Raw genomic sequence first — 15,622 nt, forward strand, 5'->3', positions numbered from 1 at the left:
ATACAAATTGCCATGGAAAGTTTGTTACAGTACATAGGTGATTTCAAATCCTGAACTGTCGTATTGCATTAATAATCAAAATGTCATTGCTCTATTTGTAAATTTGTTTCACTGGACCCTTTTAACATGAAGCGGAAGTGGTCATAGTTGGGTAAACTATGGTGGCGATCGGGAAGACAGTAATAATCAGTGCCACTACAGTGTTCCTATTTGCACAAATTCTACAATAAAATGTCTGGATTTGTGTTTCCATGGATTTCCAAAAGATGCTGAACTTTGTACAAGCTTGGTGGGTTCAGGCAATTAAACACAAATAAGATAACTTTGTTATTAAAGGATGAAGGACTTTCGTCTGTGGACGGTATTTTCAAGATGAGGACTTACAGCAGTGGTGCACAGGTGGAATTCTGAAACTCTTTGAAATCTGAGATGTACTTTCACTGTTTCATTGGAATGATTACACATCACAGCTGACACGAGAGAGTGTGTGTTTGACAGGGTTAGATATCGGATGGGCCTCTACACTCCTTCACTTGCTGTGTCACCCCCATCAGGTGTTAGTTGCACCAAGTACAACTAATAGATTTGTTAACTGTGCCCTCTTTTTTGCATTTTTGCAATTTATGGTGACAGATTTGTAGATCGTCCCTTTAATACATAAATATGTGCCTGCTGATTTAACGCTCAACCTCTCAATAATAATTTATTTTAATAGACTTACCTTTTTATAGACTTACATTTACATTTATGCATTTGGCAGACGCCTTTATCCAAAGCAACTTACAGTGCACTTATTACAGGGACAATCCCCCTGGAGCAACCTGGAGTTAAATGCCTTGCTCAAGGACACAATGGTGATAGCTGTGGGAATTGAACCAGCAACCAGTTATGTGCTTTAGCCCACTACGCCACCACTACTCCAATTTGTAACCTTTGTTGAATTTAGAACTGTTGATGGATGATATTGGTCAACATCTTCAAACGTAAATGCAGGCAAAACTTTGAAGGACTGTGAAAACACATATACCTCGGCAGCAGCCATAGTTGCGTTTACCCAACTGTGACGACTTCCGCTTCGTGAATGAGGAAGTGTGAAAAGGGTCCATTACAAGAAAGCTTTTCAGGCATTCATTCAACAGTCTCTTTAGAGTTTATTGGAGCAGAAGAGGTCCAACATTTACCCAACTGCACATAGTACTGCAGTCACACTACAGCAGTTAGTATCTTCTCTCTGTTCTGTAACTAAAAAATGTGCTAAACAGACTCATCCTCCTCATTCAGACTCACCATGAATTCAGTTACAGTAGGTCAAATTTCTTCCACTGAAATGGGTCTGTTCTTAACTAAATTCGAACCACTGCCCCCCATGGCTGAAGTAAGAAGTGTTTTTGAACATTTGGGCACATGTGAACTCCAGTTTCCTGGTGAAATGTCCACAGAGAGGCTCCATTTTTCAGTGAACCATCCTTTTAAGTTGCCATTGATTTCTGAATGGCCTAAAGCTTCTTTGAACCTTTTCATCAGTAATGTCAACATTTCCGTGTGCCCCGCGAAGTACTTTATGGGGAAGTAATAGTAATGACGATCATAATGGTAATATTGTAAAAATTTAATTAATGTTTATTTTATAAAATGGCTACAACAGTGATTGACATGGGCATTATTTGATGTTCCACTTTATTTTCAGATTCTGCGTTCACGTGTAAAAAGAGCCTGAGTCATGACTAAAAAAATTCTGCTTCAAATATATAGGGGAGACTGGGGCTAGTTGTCACATTTTTTTACTCCATTTAATATTTCTCGGGGTATTTCTCATTTTTGATCATATTGTGAAGTCTTGGCCCCCAAAATAGAACACTATTGAACATTAAAAAAAAAAAAAGAAAAAAAAAGAAAAGAAAACAGTTCATTGAACACCTGTTGACCTTTTGTGACAACATAGTCCAATAGCAGTGAATACTTAATAGGGTAAGTTGCCTGCAACTTCAGCTACATTTACAGTAATATTTAGTAAAAAAAAAATTATTAACAAATATTTTAATTAATAAGGTTTATAAATGTATAACATTCAAAGTAAATTTTTTAAATGTTATAATACAAAGTTCTGGGAGTGCCAGAAAGTTTGTGCTGCAGTCATGCAGTATGACTGCTCTTACGATGGCCAAATACCCAGTCAGTGCTGTTAGTCAGGATGATTGGGCCCAAGTCTTGAAAAGATTTTACTCTGCTTTAGACACATTCTTTATGTATTTGGCGATTATAGACTCAAAGTAAATAAAGCTAAAAACACTACAGATAAATCAAGAACTAAATGCACAAGCATGAAGACATGCCTATTGATCCATACGGATTGTTTTACAACAAAACCACATAATGCGTTTCCTATTGTCACACCAAAACAAGCTACAGTCTTTGTGTTCACAGCCTGTCAAGAATTATGTTTATGAAGTCGTCTTTATTTGCTAAAAAACAAATTAATATTCCAAAGAATGAAGCAGAAGGAGGATCTGTCAACTGTTCATTCCTTAGAACAAGAACACATTTCAACTTTTTGGTTAAATTTAATACCTTCATTATTAGGTTGACCCTTGTTTTAATGTAAATGTAAATTTAAGCAATGTGTCCCTCATATTAGGATGAAGAATCTGAATCTACCGTAATCTACCTGTTCAGCAATCACTGTAATAACCAGTGGATGGATTTGTCTATATGGTGTACTTACTATATGTTCACTGATGACAAACAACTGTCTACAATAGAATCATGAACTGGTTCTTAAAGTATTGATTGTGGCCCAAAGGCTGTTGTCATAGATGGTTGTCTATCCTTTTAAAAGCTGGCCATATTTATGTAGTGAGCATGGTCTTTACACAGTTTTTAAAAAAAAAATTTTTTTTATTTTAAATACAGAAACAAACTATTGAGAGAATAAGCTTCATCATACCATTCATGAACATCATCATTTTGATGTGTGCAAGAGCTATTCCTATAGGTAAGGCTAAATTGGGAGAAATGCGAAAATTTAGCAATATAGACCTATTTAATTGAAATGCAATGGGTCATTGGAAAGCGCAGACAATTTGACTCAAATTGTCACAGAAAAGTTTGTTACGTGAGTGATTTCAGATCTGTTATATTGCTAATAATCAAAATACCATTGCTCTATTTATTTCTACAGTTATTTATGTTTTAATTTTTTATTTCAAGACAGCTGTTCCACAATCTCTATAGATATTAGTGGATCAGAAGAGGTGAACCATCTCCCAAACTGCACCTTGGCAAATATGCTGAAGAGAGTGCAGTTGTCTAAGCAATTCTGCAGACAAGTTACAGAACATCTTGCTGTTCTTTAACTTGTAATATGCTAACCTGGAGATTAGAGCTGTGTATGAAACTGTGTATGAAGCTTTGATTGACAGTTTATGAAAGTACAAATCAATTAAAATGATCATGAAATGTTAAAGCATTTTATTACTGAAAGAGATAGAGAGACAGACAGACAGACAATCAGTTGATTATAAAGTGAGTGATCATACAAAGAGGCAGGTATTCATTAAAAAAATATACACTAAAAAAAAAAAAAAAGTGCTTGCTGTTTACATAGGCCTCTATGGCATGTATTTCTTAATCTTTCAAGCAAAATAAACACTCACTGAGCACTTTATTATGAACACCTGTACACCTACTTATTCATGCGATTTCCTAATCAGCCAATTGTGTGGCAGCAGTGCAAGGCATAAAATCATAAAGATATAGGTCAGGAGCTTCAGTTAATGTTCACATCAACCATCAGAATGGGGAACAAATGTGATCTCAGTGATTTTGACCTTGGCATGATTATTGGTTCCAGACGGGCTGGTTTGAGTATTTCTGTAACTGCTGATCTTCTGGGATTTTCACGCACAACAGTCTCTAGAATTTACTCAGAATGGTGCCAAAAACAAAAAAACATCCAGTGAGTGGCAGTTCTGTGGTCAGAAACACCTTGTTGATGAGAGAGGTCAACGGAGAATGGCCAGACTGTTTTGAGCTGACAGAAAGGCTACAGTAACTCAGGTAACCAGTCTGTACAATTGTAGTGAGCAGAATAGCATCTCAGAATGCACAACACATCGAATTTTGAAGTGGATGGGCTAAAACAGGAGAAGATCACGTCTGGCACTTATATTAGGACCATAGTGTTCCTAATAAAGTGCTCAGTGAGTGTATTTAATAACTGTTTGATCTACCTTGTCACTTCCCATAGAGCTCTTTGCATTTGCCACTCCTGTAGGATGATGAAGGACTGCAGCATAGTCTGCAGTAAGTGAGAAGATGCACCTGATTTCATGTGACGTTAGGTTGGTGTTTGTAAAGTCAATGGAGGAATAATTGAGGGATTGCAGACGATTCAGTGTGGTGGCTCCAGTGGGTGTCAGCATGACTTTACTGGCATAAATAGATTCCTCCTCCTCCTGTGAAACAGCCTAATGGATTGATAGGTGTGAATCAGTCTTGGAAATCTGTTTTTGTTAATGAAGTGTATTTGAGTGTGTTTACTAGTGTAGTTTGAGTCAGGGATTCGTTTGAGAATTAATGTTTTTGTGTGTGTTGTAACTCACTTCATCAGTCAAAATAGCTCCCGAAGTTCCTTCTCGTTTAGTTTGTGAAGGTTTTCCATTCCCCTTTCTGAAAAACATGAGTTAATGTTAGATTAATTTCAACACTAACTTCTCAGATAGCAAAATCAGTCAGTCAGACTGGACTGCAAATATAATTAACAATAGGACAGATGGCATATCCACTGGTCACAAAAGCATTTAAACACTTAAGCCACACTTATGTGTATGAATGTGTGCAATGTGTGCAAAATATAACTTTTTTTTTTTTTTTTTACCCAATTTGGAATGCCCAATTCCCAGTGTGCTTTTAAGTCCTCGTGGTCGCGTAGTGATTCGCCTCAATCCGGGTGGCAGAGGATGAATCCCAGTTGCCACCACGTCTGAGACCATCAACCCGCGCATCTTATCACGTGGCATGTTGAGCGTGTTGCCACGGAAACATAGGCTTCACGCCATCCACCACAGCATCCGCGCTCAACTCACCACGCGCCCCACCGAGAATTAACCACATTATAGCTACCACGAGGAGGTTATCCCATGTGACTCTACCATCCCTAGCAACCAGGCCAATTTGGTTGCTTAGGAGACCTGGCTGGAGTCACTCAGCATGCCCTGGGATTTGAACTAGTGAACTCCAGGGGTGGTAGCCAGCGTGTTTTACCACTGAGCTACCCAGGCCCCCCACGCAAAATATTATTCTTGACATTTTCTCCGAACAACACTTTTCTGAGCATGCAATTGCTGTTAGCCAACCAGTCCCATGATTGTATATATGAAGTCAGTTCCCCTCAAGTTAACACATAAGGACATGTTTCACTAATGTCTGACACACAGAAAGTGTCTTGTCTTCATTTTGAATAGTATTCATATTACTTATATTGTTTAAATTTAAACCAAGTAAAAAGTTTGTGAAATGTTTTGCTCTAAAAGTGTACTTGTATATATTCCACTTGGTTTAATATCTAATTCAATGACATTCAAGCACTTAAGTGTAGCTGCCAAGTGTCAGAATCCTGTCACTTTGTCAGACTGGGTTTTTGTTGTGACAGGATCCTGACTCTCTTTTTCTGTGTCTGTGTGGTGTTTAATTTTTTGTGTCCGTGTTGTGTTTCATTTTTTGTCTCTGTGTGAGCGCATGGCTTCGGGTTGTGGTTTCCCTGCTGTGTACTTTTTGATCGGTTTTGTTCCATGTTTGGAGCGTGGTGTCTGGATCCTGACTCTCCTGTCTGGTTCGGTTTTGGTTCTGATGTCGGGGTCCAGAGAGTCTTGCTCCATGTCTTGTCTTTTATTGGCATGAGTGCATTGAGGTATTGCACTCTGAATGAGCCCATTAAATCTTGTGTCCCAGATTGTGTTGAGGGTGGGAGTCTTCTAGAGACCATCAGGCTAGCCATGAAATGTGATGAGTTTATCACTGCCTGTGCCTTGGAAGACTTCCAATCCTCATCCCAACCCGAGGACGGGGGCACCATCCACACAGAAGTGGATGCCTCGACCACTGCTTCCGCACCTCAGAAGAGGAGGAGGAGAAGGAAGAAGCCCAGCCCATCGGCCGAGCCCACTGCGGGTGACAGTCTGGAGGTGTTGGTTCCCGTGGCTGACCACCAGGAGGCGGAGGAGCCCACTGCTGACTGCCAGGAGGCGGAGGAGCCCGCTGCTGTCAGCCAGGGAGTGGAGGAGCCCGCTGCTGTCCGCCAGGGAGCGGAGGAGCCCACTGCTGACCTCAAGGAGGTGGCGGCTGTTCATGCAGCAGTACTTCTGACCTTCTGGAAGAGGAGGTGGTGAAGGGCCCCTGCCACTGTTCATGGCCATGGAGGCCATTTCCCCGCCACTGCCAGCGTCCTTGGCCACTGAGGCCGTTTCCCCGCCGCTGCCAGCGTCCTCAGCCACGGAAGTTTCCCCCTTCCATGTCAGCTCTCACGGCCATGGAGGCTGTTCTCCAGTCGCTGACAGCGCTCACGGCTATGGAGGCCGTTCCCCAGGCGCTGCCAGCGTTCCTGACCACGGCGGCTGTTGACAAGCTTGTCCTGTTCCCTGTGGTCATCAAGTCTGTCCAGTTCCTTGATGCTGTTGACGAGCCTGTCCAGTTCCCCGTGGCTGTTGACAAGTCTGTCCAGTTCCTTGTGGCCGGCACTTAGATTGTTCACTCCCCATTGGCCGCCGCTCTGCCTGTCCAGTCCCAAGTGGACGACGGCTGGTCTTCTGATCCCTGTCCAGTGGCCACCACCCAGTTTTCTGACCCCTGTCCAGCTGCCACTGCCCAGTCTTCTGATCCCTGTCCAGTTACTGCCGCCCAGTCTGCTGCCCTTCCTGTCCTTGCCACCCTCCTCACCTCCCTTGTTCCCTATCTTAAACCTCCTCACAGACCACCGGACCAAGTCCCCTCCCTGAAGCCTTCTCCCCAGCCACCTAACCCCGCCCCCTTCCTGGATCCACATCACTGCCTCCAGATCCTGTTCCTTTCCTGAGACCCCTTCCCAGGCCTCCAGACCCCACTCCCTTCCTTAAACCTCCTCCCTGGTTCCTCCCTGGTTTCCCTCCCTTCCCACCCTTTTTTGGTCTTCCTGTTCTATGTTAGTGCTTGTTCTGTTTGTCTTGTCTGGTGTTTGATGTTCCTCTTTTGGGATGCCAGGAGGCATCCCTTTGAGAGGGGGTAGTGTCAGGATCCTGGCTAATATTTACACACCTAACATTGATGATCAGGGCTTTTTTATCGATCTCGAAGGGATGTTGCAAGCCGCTGGCACCACTTATGATATAATATTGGGAGGAGACTTTAATCTATTGATGGACTCTATTGATCATAGTGAAGCAAAAGTGTGTAAGCCCCCTAGAACAACATTGACGCTTCACAGGATGTGTTCAAATTTGGTGACTTTTGAACCTATCTGGTAGGGACTATACATTTTTTCATCAGTCCATAAGATTTATTCCAGAATATTTTTTTTTTTTATGTTTAAGTCCCTCATTTAATCTGTTGATTGTTCATTTGGAAACATCTTAGTCTCAGATCACACCCTGGTGAGTTTTAGAAGTGTTGCCACATACGGAGAAAAATAAATCATATAGTTGGCACTTTAGTGTATCCCTTGCAAAATCTTGATTTCCAACAAATGTTAAAGACTGAAATCAGTGTTTATATGGAGACCAACTGGTCTTCATATCTTCTGTGGGCGTGGCTTGGGAGGCACTTAAGGCGGTTCTTAGGGGCCGGATCATACAGTATACCTCATTCATCAAGAGATCCAAGGCACGAGAACTCATGGAGTTGGAAAGGAATATTAAAAGTGCAGATGCAGAGCTGAAGCGCCGAATGTCATCTGATGGCCTCAGAGAATTGGCCCGATTGAAATACAGATATAATACTATTTTGTAGTGGAAAGTGGAGTTTTGGTTATTCAGGGCAAGACAGTCATACTTTGAGTCGGGGGACAAAGCAGGGAAGCTTTTGGCTAGATATATAAAGCAGAGAGAGTCTTTTTCTACCATTCCCTCAGTGAAATCTGCTGGTGGTGAAATTTTTACCTCAGCCATTGATATTAATAATGCCTTTAAACAGTTACATCATGATCTTTATAGTTCCACGTCTTCGTCTACTGATGAACCATTAGAACTCCCTAAACTGATGACTGAGCAAAAAAATTCTCTTGATTCTGAGATAACCTTGGAGGAGCTTGACGAGGTAAGTCCTTATCTGCAGACATGGCTCCGGGGCTAGATGGTTTTGCCACTGAATTTTTTAGATCTTATGCTACAGAATTGGCTCCACTTTTGTTAGAGGTTTATATGGAATCATTAAAGAATGGAAAGCTACCCCCAACCATGACACAAGCCTGGATCAGTCTGATTCTTAAAAAGGACAAAGATCCAAGTGAGTGTAAAAGTTACCGTCCAATTTCCCTGATCCAGCTAGATGTAAAAATCTTGTCAAAAATTTTGGCTAACCGATTAAGTAAAGTTATGACATCTCTTATACATATAGATCAGGTGGGGTTTATTTGGGGCCGTTGCTTTTCTGATAACATTAGGCGTTTCATCAATATCATGTGGTCAGTGGCAAATGATCAGTCTCCGTTCGCTGCCATCTCACTTGATGCCGAAAAGGCGTTTGATATGGTAGAATGGGATTATCTTTTTAAGATTTTGGAAATGTATGGCTTCGGGAGTACATTTATTGGTTGGATTAAGTTACTTTATAGACACCCTGTAGCAGCAGTATCAAATCACTTTATTGTCACACAGCCATATACACAAGTGCAATGGTGTGTGAAATTCTTGAACAAAGTACAAACAAACGGAGCACAAACAAATTTATTAATTTCAGATTATTTTACTCTGGATAGGGGCACTCGGCAGGGTTGCCCATTTTCTCCATTATTGTTCTGTCTTGCCCTGTAGCCATTAGCAGCCGAGATAAGAAAGGATGATTATTTTCCAGGGGTGATGGCGGGAGGTGTGGTGCATAATCTTCTGCTTTACGCAGATTATATTTATTTATTATTTGTCTCTGACCTTACTAGATCTATACCTTGCCTCCACAGAATTATTAATTCCTTTTCCAAGTTCTCAGGATACAAAGTCAATTGGTCTAAATCTGAAGCTTTGGCTCTGACAGCGTACTGTCCAGTACCGGCTTTCCAGACAGGCGCCTTCCAGTGGCCCAAACAGGGCATTAAGTATTTGGGGATTTTATTCCCAGCAAATTTGTCTGATTCAGTTAGTGTTAATTTTGACCCTTTAATAAAAAGTTTTTCGAGAGATGTGGGCTGGTGGGCTTCATTGCATTTATCGATGATTAGGGAGGTTAATGTTATTAAAATGAATTATATTCCAAAATTTAACTACCTGCTACAATCTCTCCCTGTAGATGTCCCTCTCTCCTATTTCAAGTAATTTGATAGCATAGCGAAGTCCTTCATTTGGATTGGTAATTGAAATTGCATTTCGATAAATTACATAGGCCGATTGACAAAGGTGGGCTAGGCCTACCCAAGATTTTATTTTATTACAATGCGTTCAGTCTCAGACATTTGGCTCATTGATCACTTCCAACTGAGAGAGCCCCTCCTTGGTTTGTTATTGAACAGGAAGTTCTTGCCCCTATTTCGCCATTGCAAAGTCTCTCTATCAAACTAATCGGAGAAGTTACACCCCGTTATTTTGCATTTTCACTCGGTATGGACAAAAGTGTCCAGAATGTTTAAATCGGACATTTATTTAAATGTTGCCTTGAGCATATGGCAGAACCAAAGATTGTGTATTGGTAAGTCCCCTTTCTGCTAGTCAGAGTGGATTGTGAGGGGGGTTGCTACACTCGGTGACCTATATGAGATTGGAGTGTTGAGATCGTTTGAAAATTTGGTTCAACATTTTGTGATCCCCAGATCTCAGTTTTATAGGTATTTACAACTGCGCCACCTGCTTTGTACTGTTTTTGGGAGTAGCACACACCCTCCTAAAGCGGCAGATACTCTGGGAGAGGAGATTACTGCTTTTGGAAAAGGTCATGAGGCATCAGTGTATTACTCCCTGTTAATTCTGAGTCTGGGGGATGGAGCTTTAACTTCTCTCAAGAGAGAATGGGAGAAAGATTTCAACTTGGTATTGGAGGAGGGAGTGTGGGCTAGGATTCTTAAAAATGTCAAGTCTGCATTATGCAATTCAAAATTTTGCATAGATTTTATTGGACCACCTCTAGATTGTATAGGCTTGGTCTTAAAGACACACCCACCTGCTGGCGATGCCAATCGGAGGATGGAGACATGGCCCATGTTTTTTGGTGGTGTGTCGAGATCCAGAAATTGTGGTTGAAGGTTCAGAATTTTGTGTGTGATGTGGTAGGCACTCTGGTTTCGTTTTGCCCCAGACTTTGTGTTCTGGGCGATGGGGCGGACATCGATGTGGGGGATAGTCATACAGAGAACTGGGTTCTGACCTGTGTGATGATCGCCAGGCAGGTTGTTTTGAGGGGTTGGAGGTTAGTTGGTGTGCCCACATATCCAGAGTGGTGCACCGAGATAGGGAGGGTGGCGGCTTATGAGGAGGTGTCATTAGGAAGATGGGGTGACTTGGATTTGTTTGTCTGGAAATGGGGCAGGTATTTTGAGATTTTTGAGGGCTCTCGGGTGGGGCGTGGAGAGAGTAGTGTAATATAGTTTTAAGTAAGAATGATTATTATATATATAATAATTGTCACATTGTCACAGAATTACAACAACACCAGATGAGATGTGTATTTTAAACCAAAAGAGAGAGTTTGGTTGAGAAAATTCCCTCAGTCTAGTGCAAAAGAAAATTTCAGATCTGAACTCGTGCCAAAATGGAAAGGACCCTATCGGGTTGTGAGGGAGCTTGGACCAGTCAACTACCAAGTTGTGTTAGAAGCCACAGGAGAGGATGGAAAAACTATCCATGTTTGCAACCTGAAAGCCTGTTACCCAATAGCAGAGGATCTGGACCGTCAGGAAAGACAAAAAGTAGTAGACCTTTAATGGGTTATTTTCTCTCTGTTGGATAGTTTTGGGTCATTTTTGAGTAATCCAGCCACTTGGTTAGTGGCTGGGTCATTTTCACCGGCAGTAGAAACTATACACCCCTCCCCCCATCCCCGATGTGACAACCCAGTGGTGGCATCAGAACAGCCCAGCTGATGAGTTACCTGACGCAGACTTTTTGGATCGTTTTCAGGAGTGAGCGATTCTCAGCACAGAAAAATTGGAGGATTTATTTGGTGAAATAAATTTCCTTTATTTGAGGAAATGTTTTTATCTATAATATCATTACTGTACACCAGAAAATGCAAAGATACCATTCCATAATCAGAACTGGACAGCTCATATGACATCAGCTGTTATTAGATGTCACGCTAGCTTCGTGAGCTTTGGCTTTGCTAGCCTGTAATGTCCATAGATGCTGAATAGGTTCATTTACTTTTTCTGAGTTTTTAGTAATGCAAACGTGAGTTTTTAGTGATGCAAACGTTTCCTTTCTGGGAAATTTGCCATTTTGAATCCAAAATATATCACCTACATGATTAATTTAGTTCATACCCTGTATCACCCTGTCTACACCGGACGCGAGCGGTGCATCGCTGATATGAAGGCCATCTCACAACACTGCATCACAGGCTTCAGAGGTTCAAAACACCGCTCTATGCAAGCGTCATGCAGGGCTTTGTCCAACACATAAAAAGTGTTAGTGTGCATGGAAAACATTGAAAACGTAATTCAGTTTAGAGTTGAAAAAGTCAGGGGGAAAAAATAACTATCTAATAACTAAATAATTATCTATCGAATATCAAATCAAATTCTGAGTTTTTCTTTGTACTTTAAAACAATCACCAGTGAGGCAAACACTTGTGTGAAAAATCACAAACTCGTACAAACTTCGACCTGTTATTGCACAGAAACATTTACATTTATTAACCATGCTTATAGTATTCTGATGACTGTTAGATTGCAAACAATATGGGTTGGTATCTTTCTTTAACCTTTTTGCTTTTTCTTTCTTATTGTCTTTTTGTAGGTTGGAACAAATATGGCGGAGTACCTCCAGCAGGCTGAGATGTCAAGGCCTTATTCCCCCTATATACTACACTCAACAAAACAGGCCAGCACATAGATCATTTGGAATTCTTATTTTAATTTAATTAATTTTATGCATTTGATTAATTTACATAAATAGTTTTCTAGTAATAGACACAATAATTATAAGTAACATTTAAGGGGATATTTCACCTAAAGGCACAGGAGGCAGGGGCAAAGAGACATGAAAGAAAGCAAAAGATAAGAGCGGCACATCACTGAACAAGGGAGGTCCCCCATTATTGTTTATTAAGGTAATTGCACAAAAAATGCTCCAGCAAGTTGTAGTTTTGAAGCTTCTTATGGGTTGGCATGCAACCATATTGGCAGAGACCCACTGGGCTGTTAAAAGAACAAGAAATTTCTGTGTGTGGCATGTTTGGTCACAGCCTGTTGTGGTTTGTGCGAGTTCTCCCTTGTGTTTTGAAAGCAAATAGTTCATTATAATTGTGCCTTGTTAAGGGTCTTTATCCATTCTGTGTGTTTTCAGCAGTGGAACCAGAGTGTGCATACTACTGTGGTGGAGAAATTTCCATGAGAACAAATTTCTAAACAAGCTTTTCAGGATGAGATGAGACAAAGTCAATAACTCTGAATGTCTATGGACAACATGCTTACACAGGAAATCGATATGTTGCTTCAGAAAGCTCATGTACCCTAAAATTTACCATTGCCTAAAGTTTCAGGATCATTTTAAATGAATTAATGATCCAAAACGTCTTCATTACTGCTGTGTCAATGATACGACAGCTTGGGAAAAAACATGATGAACCATATATTTTTAAGGCAGAAGTATGAGACTCATTGTAAATAGAAACCCAGTGACAGAGAACCCCATGAGGGCATCTGCAGATGGAGGTGGGAGGAGAAAATCTTGAGGAGATTGAGGGATAAACTGTGAGTGGAGTCCTTCAGGGTCCACTGCACCACTAGTGAAAGTGGCCACCAGTTCATATCAGAAACCATGTGGTGACAAGTGTGAGAAAATCTCATTAACTCTCTGCCAAGAGAACTGATTCATCTGTCTTTACGTGGTCCCTTTTGGCAAGCCTGAATTACAGTGATTCTACCATGTGCCATTCAGCTCTCTAGTTCTTTCACTGTAGGCTACAAGATGCCTTTTGAGAGCAATTTGGGAGAAAGTATGATCAAATGAACTGGATTTGGACCAAATATGAGTGTGAAGGATAACATAATCACGTAGAGCAACAAGAAATGTCTTGTCTTTGATGACCGTGAAATCAGGAGACGATTAAGAAATGCGCAGAGGCAATTAGTATGAATGCGTGTAATACTCCAGCATTCACTGCATGGATGATATCTGTCAAAAATAAGCCCCTTACTTGGAATCCATTCCATCCTCTGTGAACTACAGATAGGATGACACCGGAACATCCATTATTATGACCAGAGCTTTTTGGTAGCAGCCAAAATGATCAAACATGCCACACGCAAACAGGGTTTGGTCACACGCTGGAACCCTTTACAGTGTTTGGAATTCTTTGTATTTGGGAAGTTGAGATGACATGTCAAGCAGTGACAATAGTGTATACTCCTTTTAACCCTTCAATTGACATCACTTTTCTCTAGTGTTCTTTAAAGGGTTTTGTCATTTGGTGCCACCCAAATCAAAAATAATTATTAGATATGATGCTGATAAGTCAAACTATGAGTGTCATTTATCACACATTGTTACTTTCTGAACAAAATATTCCTTTGAAATAAAGCATGGCAGCATGTGACACAGAACAAAAAGATAATAAACAATTTGCCATAATATAGAACCAATAAACATTTTAATGTACACCAGATATGTCTAATAAAACATTACCATAAACTGATTTATTTATTATTATTGCTGTCATTTAGAGCTGCATTTAAATAAATATGATCATATTTTCTGGACAATCTTCATGGTCATATTCCCTGGAACATCACTGGGGACTGAAAGGGTTAAACCTGTTTTAAACAGCATTTTATTATTGTATATGCAGGTATTACCAGAAATATGTATTTTTGAAAAATCATGTCACACAGTACGACTTTTTAAGCCTAAAAAACTATAAAGTGGTTGAAAATGGTGAAAAACATGAAAAAATGGAAAAGACATGATGTGAGGTGATTGCACACAAACTCAATACTAATTAAAATCTCTTAGATATTCATATGCATTTAATCTAAAATCATGATGTTAAAATGACCAGTCCGTGTCATAAGCCAACTACCTAATTTCATAACTACTGAGTAGCTAATAATAATAATAATGATGATGATAATAATAATAAAAAGCATGGCATTATTTTGTGGATTTGATTTTACACATTGTTAAATTGTGGTATTGTTTTCTCCATCATAATTCAAAATAACATGTAATATGTAACCTGGGCATTATAATGTAATGTGTTACCCAGAGTTTTTAATGCACAGAAGGAAGGACAATTGCTCTGATTTATTTCTAACATGAGAAACGTGCAAGAAGAGAGTAGTGCACCTGTCTAACGTGTATTTAATATGTAACGCATCAGATCCAATCTGATCTGATAAATGATCTGTCTAAATGCTCTTTGCATTTTCTGCTGAAGCATTTCAGTCAGCGCGTATTTTGTTGCATCCCTCAGCATCCTTAATGTGTGCGTGTGCAACAATCACTAACACTTTATCAACAGTCAGAGCGCAATGTTTCAACAATTTCAGCCGGTGAACAAGTGCCAAGACACTGGAGTACCCTTGCCACTTTTTGTCACTTAAAAAAATAAAATAAAAACAATTTTAAAAAAATCAGTCTCTTACTCTTTGCTTTCATTTTTGTAACTGATGAAGGCTCGTGCAAATGATGAGCATCACTGATTCGGCAACAGTTGAGACACGATATCCCCATTAAAATATCCATTCACTTCAGTGCACTTCATTTTATAAATAAAATGCAGCATTTCGTACCTTTCCCGAGGTTTTCAGTCTGTCCGTCCCGTTATTTCTCATCACCTCCTCTCACGACACCTTTCAGACAGAAGCAGCGAATTCCACAAAAGCCCCCTTACCTGTCAGCAGCTCTAGCAACGGCGGATGAACTGAAAGCGGAGATGTTTTAAAGGCAGTCTTGGCGCGGATGGGCAGTAACTCTCTCCAGGAGATGTTAATCCGCGCTGAGATGTGAGAGCGACTGTCACTCCTATCTGTCCCCGCGAGTCACCCGCTCTCACGAGCCAAACCCAGACGACAAACAAACGCGCATGTCGCCTGTAATCATTCTCATAACCACAGTGCGGCGCTGTTGTCTTCATAACGATAATGTCGCGGGTTTGACAGTGAGGGGTGAATTCGTTGGTACGCCAGAGTTGAAAAAATGCAGACGTCTGATCGGTCTATCTAGCCACTGATCTTCAAATGCCCCGGAACCTGAATGAAAAAAAGCCATAAATGAATGAAAGTAAATGAGGG

The 15,622-nt window shown here is 40.7% G+C and overlaps 1 long non-coding RNA gene across 1 annotated transcript; it reads right to left on the bottom strand.

Moving 5' to 3' along the window:
* Positions 1–4,364: 4,364 nt before the first annotated feature.
* On the bottom strand, positions 4,365–15,351 carry LOC127435447 (uncharacterized). The gene is made up of 3 exons (XR_007896209.1): positions 15,223–15,351; positions 4,602–4,668; positions 4,365–4,466 (listed from the first exon to the last, which is right to left on the bottom strand). It is a non-coding gene; the product is annotated as an uncharacterized LOC127435447 (long non-coding RNA).
* Positions 15,352–15,622: the final 271 nt, after the last annotated feature.

Source organism: Myxocyprinus asiaticus, chromosome 45 (assembly GCF_019703515.2).
Source record: "Myxocyprinus asiaticus isolate MX2 ecotype Aquarium Trade chromosome 45, UBuf_Myxa_2, whole genome shotgun sequence".
Lineage (NCBI taxonomy): Eukaryota > Metazoa > Chordata > Actinopteri > Cypriniformes > Catostomidae > Myxocyprinus > Myxocyprinus asiaticus.